The sequence below is a fragment of the Belonocnema kinseyi genome, chromosome 2, assembly GCF_010883055.1.
Source record: "Belonocnema kinseyi isolate 2016_QV_RU_SX_M_011 chromosome 2, B_treatae_v1, whole genome shotgun sequence".
Lineage (NCBI taxonomy): Eukaryota > Metazoa > Arthropoda > Insecta > Hymenoptera > Cynipidae > Belonocnema > Belonocnema kinseyi.
Genome location: NC_046658.1, coordinates 153449919 through 153455695, shown reverse-complemented (window position 1 = coordinate 153455695; position 5777 = coordinate 153449919).

The following is a 5777-nucleotide window of genomic DNA, read 5'->3' as shown; positions in this document are numbered from 1 at the left end:
TATATACTTCATATACTGATTCCATCGTTAGTTTGAGTAAACCCATTTATCATTTATAACCATTTATAACAAACTAAAAACTAAATAACATTTTCCAGAAAAAAATATAACATTTTTTTCTGTGATTTGTTTCTTTTTTGTTTATAAACAATATCGTGGTATAAAAAGAAAAAAACATTAACAGCAAATTATTTGGATAATCAGACTTATAATATTAGTGGTGATAATAATAACTCGACATTCACACTCATGTGCAATCAAATCTTTTTTTTTAACTGACTCTTATCAAATGTAAATATCTCAGAAGAGATAACAAATATAGTATAGACTGTATATCCTGAAGAAGCACCAGGTTATTTTACTGTTAAATTCTTAACCATTTTTTGTAATGAAAATAATACCAGTCGTTCCTTTAAGTAGAGAAAATGTCGATTGTCTATACTCTGGTCATGTGGTTGGCCGTTATGCTCAATTCTATTGGTAAATATAATAATATATTATATCTATAATTTTAAGTTTATTTTTCAAGCTTTTGGCAGATCAGCATTTTGACCATGTAATCTGTATTTACTGTGCAAATGCATAGAACTAATTACTTTTATTGAAGGAAAACTTACATTTTTTTATGTTTATTTTTAAATGTTTAAAGCCAGCCAATATTGTTATCCATACGGTTCATATATAGTAGCATCTATAGTACATAGTTGGATCCATAATCCTTCGCAGTGAGATTTATAATTGTTTTTAACGATTTGATTTTGGAATTGATTAAGAAAAACGCGATTTTTCCGGCCTTTTAAACGTATATTCAACATTCAGGTCGAATGAGGCATTATCCAATCTTTTTTAGCAGGAATAATTGTTTTAGCAGTTTATTGTTATTTCGAAGAATATGTAAAAAACACGATTTGATTTCGTTTAAAAATATATACTTTTAAAAATTAAATTAAAATTTTGTTTAGAAAGATTCCATGGCCAAAAAAACGTCCAGCGATAATAATGAATTGGGGATAGTAGAAACCGACTCTTTCATTACAAACACGTTTAAAATTCCTCAAATATGAAAACACTATTGTGTGCTGAAAGAATGTAATTCTCTATTTCATGTTTCAGAATTAGGTTCACAGTCGGAGCGTTTTCCTAATAGCGATCCTGATCTTGATGATCCTCGTTTTGGATCCTTCTCTTCAACTTCTTCTCCTGCCAGACATTCGCCAGACACAACTCTTTCTCTGGCCATACCGGGTTCTTCTGCCGGGGTTCGATCACCTATCACCTCCCCTATTCCTGTCAGGTGCAGATCTCCTTCTGCCAGATATAATTCTTCTGTCATGTCTCCACCACTTTGCAAAAATTCTCTTCGTGCTAGCTCTCCGTTTTCTCCTCTCTGGCAAACTTTTCCTCGCGTACTTGGATATAAATTTGAGGACCTTAGACTTATTCGACTTATCCCTCAGAAGAATCCAAACCGAATATTCGAACTGCGGAGATTCGTTTTTTCTCCCGACATACCAATTAGATTGAGAAACCAACAGCATATTCTTATACCCATGCCAATTGAAGAACAAATTGTATTATCAACGTCTGATGGTAACGTATTTGCAATATTGGAAAAATTACCAACCAGACAACAAATTTTTCGAGCACTTTTTAAAAATACTTTGTGGAAGCCAAAAAGAGGGAAAATAAACATGAACAGCGGTGAGGTTGAGGCAATGACCGCAAATGAAATCGCGGAATGTCCAGTAGGCATCCAAACCTCTATCAAAACGGTCTATAAAGTATATCTCGCGTAAATGACAATTTTCTACTCTGCCAATAATTGTTGTTGAACGCACTCGTTTTTATTGTCGCATGGAATAAATAAATTTTATAGAAGCACAATTTAAACTTTTTAATATGTGAAGTTCACTTGTTAACTTTTTTTATGAAACCATTGAGTTTTTAATGCCTAATTCTAAAATCTTTAGGTTCAAAAATCTTTCGTCTTGTCGGTACATTTTCAATTCACAAAATTTTAGAATTAATTTGAGCAGACTTAGGTAATTGTGCCGAAAATCAAATCGCAGACTAAAATAGTTTTTCTGTCACATTAAGAATAAAATGATATTGCTAATGATGTTATTTCGATGAAAAAACATAATTTTAATAAAAATAGTTTCATTCGAATTCTATTTTATTTCTGCCTGGACTACTACATTTTTAACCAATTGAAATCAATTTGATTAAAAACTATACAATTAAAAAATGAATTGTATGCAATGAAAATTCTTTAATCAATGGTACTTCAGAGAGATATTAAAGTTTATAACGTTCCGAATTTAATTTTTATATTAAAATTTTTTTATTTGCGCGAATGAAAAAAATGTATACTCTTTGATTTAAAGAGAAATATTTTTTTAATGTCTCTTCTAATGCAGGGACAATGGACAAATCTACAAAATAAAATAATTGAATAAATGTTCCTTTTGTAACTTTCCAGAAAATATGAACGAAAAAATGAGATTTCTCTTGAAGCAAAAGGTTCAAAGATAAACCCGATTGCGCTCTTCCTTCGAAAGCAAGCAGAACTGTTAAAGTCAGAATATATAATCCTGCAAGCCTAAAATTCCTGATTAGATCCGATAAGTCCTTATTAGGACCCGAATAAATATTTCCCAGCATTTCGTATAGGTACCAGCTGGGCCCCGATAGCGAACTTGTGTGCCGACATCTTGGCTAAGGGCAGACAACACCCTGAAAAATATTTTCTGATGTCCTCGAAATACCTCCAACATATAACTTTGACGAGGACTATTAGTGCAGGGCACATAACAGATCCACACAGAACGCTAACCTCTCGATCACGTTCATTTTCCAATGGTGTTCTAACCAGGTTCTACCTGACAATCAAAAACGGAAATTAAATATTGTCAAAGACTGAAGCTAGATTCGAGCTAGTCTCTAACCGGTTCCTAAAAGACACTTGGAACTGGCGTGTATTCTAATCGGTCCTAACCTGGTTCTACCCTGAATTTGGGAACTGAAATGACATATTGCTAGTCTGAAGTTGGTTCCTAACTTGTCTCCAACCGCTTCCTAAAAAGCACTTGATACTGGTGTGTCTAAATCGGTCCTAACCGGGTTCTATCCAGCAATCTGAAAAAGAAATTAAATATTTTCAAAGACCAAAGTTAGCTTCTAACTAGTCTCTAACCATTTCTTAAAAGAAACTTGACACTGGTGTGTTCCAATCGGTCCTAACTGAGCTTTATCCGAAGATTGAAAACAGAAATTAAATATTATCACACCAAAGTTAGCTTCTAACTGGTCTCTAACCGGTTCTGCAAAGTTACTTCACACTGCTCTGTCTTTATACCGGTCCTAACCGGCTTCTATCCAGCGATCAAAAAGAGAAAGTAACTATTGTCAAAGACCAAAGTTATGTTCTTACTGGTCTCTAACCGATTTCTAAAAGGCACTTTACACTGGAGTGTGTTTTAACAGGTCCTAGCCAGGTGCTGTCCGTTGATCGAAAACAAAAATTAAATATTGTCAAAGAGCGAAGCTAGTTTCAGACTGGTCCCTTACTGGTTCCTAAAAGGCACTTGATACTGGTGTGTAGTTTAACCGGTCCTAGCCGGGTTGTATCTGACGATCGAAAAAAGGAATTAAATATTTTCAAAGACCAAAGTTATCTTCTAACTGATCTCTGTCCCATTTTTAAAAGATATTTAACACTGATGTGTCTTCTAACCGGTCCTAAACGGGTTCTATCCGGAATTTGGGAACAAAAATTAATTATTATTGAAGACCAAATTTAGTTATTCAGCATGCTTTATTATAACCTTATTGAAAATGAAATTATTTTATTCAATCTTGTATCTGAAATGCTTTTTCTGGATTAAGACTTATTTTTTCTATTTATCACTGTTTTAAGCTGCATAAAACAATTGTAAAACACTTTAATGCAAAATATCCTAATGTGACATTTTATGGTCTGCGTGCTTAAAAGTGGAAATGTAAAAAAGCATTTAATTCCTATAAAATTCTCGTAAAATCTAAATTGATTCCTTTATCCTTTCACTCTAAAATTTAGGAAACGTAATCTCTAATTTTAAATTAAAATAATCATCACTATAAAAAATAATCATCATCATCATTTCGGATTTAGCAGCTCAAATTATATAGGAATACAATGGTATCTGAAAAAGTTCTTCAACTTTTCTTTTTGATTTTTTTGTTAACAGCCAAAGAACCGAAAAGTTTAAGAAATTACGCGGAGGACATTGTATTTCAATCTGTTTTGAGTCTGGGAATCCAAATTTGAAGTCAAAATAGCACTTTGTCCAATAAATTTAGTACATACTACCCAAAAACGTTATTCTTTAACTTGAAAATAAAGTTATTTGAGGTTAGGTGCTAAAATAATCAGATAAGGTGCTATTTTGACCTTAACTTCGGACGCAGCGCTTCAAAATACGTAGGAATACAATGGTCTTCGGGAAAGTTCTTGACTTTTTTTTGCTTTGTAATCTTCTACGTAAAGTGTAAGAATTGATTTAACTTTTTTACTATAAACAATAAAATCATTTATCTGGGCAAAAGTATTTCATAAGCCCAATTACAAATCGGGTACCAATATTGCTTCATGTCTCATAGAAACCGGTTAGCTGATGGTCACAAACTGTGGACAAAATTGGAATAGAGGCTGTTTAAAAATCTGGTAGAAATATTTTGAGGACCTAGTTGCAAATCAATAATGAATCGGGTACAAATATCATATGATTCCGGATAGAAGCTAATTAGGTGACGGTAAGAACCCGGGGATGAAATTCGGATAGAAGCCGGTTAACAATCGGGTACAAATATAACCGGATAGACAACGGTTAGGTGACCGTGACAACACAAGGATGAAATTCGGATCTGGACCGATAAAGAATTGATAAGGCATCGGATACAAATATTACATCATGCCGGATAGAAACCAGTTAGGTGCCAATTATAACCTGTCGACAAAATAAGGTGAACGATCGGTGAGGACCGTTTAAGAACCGGGTAGGATTATTATGAAGACTTAGTTACAAACCAGTTAGGTGACGGTTACAACCCGGGGATGAAATTCGTATAAGGGCCAGTTAAGAATCGGGTAAAAATATTGAAGGATGCTGGTTAAAAACCGGTTAGGTGCTGGTTACAATCAGAGACAAAATCCAGATAGAGAGGCTAGGGTAGGGAATATCATTGAGACCCAGTTACAAACTGGTTAGGTGTCGTTTGCAACCCGGGGATTACATTTGTGTAGGGGACGGTAAAGAACGGGTTAGGAATCGAGTACATATATTACAGTATGCTGGATAGAAAGCAGTTAGGTGGTGGTTACAACCCGGAGACAAAAACCGGTTAGAGACCGCCTATACCTAGTTAGGAATATTATGAGGACCCAGTTAAAAACCAGTTAGCTGACTGCTAGATCATCGGGATGAAATTCAGATAGGCGCCCGTGAAGAACCGAATAAGAATCGGGTAAAAATATCCTAGTATACCGGAATAATACCGGTTAGGTACCGGTTACAACCCGGGGACAAAATACGGTTAGAGACCGGTTATAACCAGTTAAAACTTACTTCCAACCGGGTTCTAACGGGGTTCTATCCGATATTTTAAGCATGGTGGGTACCTAGGAGCACAGCCGGGGACACAACTCTTGGGGCGACTTAGTAGCCCCTATGAATAGAAAAAAGGTCATTGGAGAAAAGAAAAAACTATTTCTAAGGAGTGTAACGAAAAAGTATTAT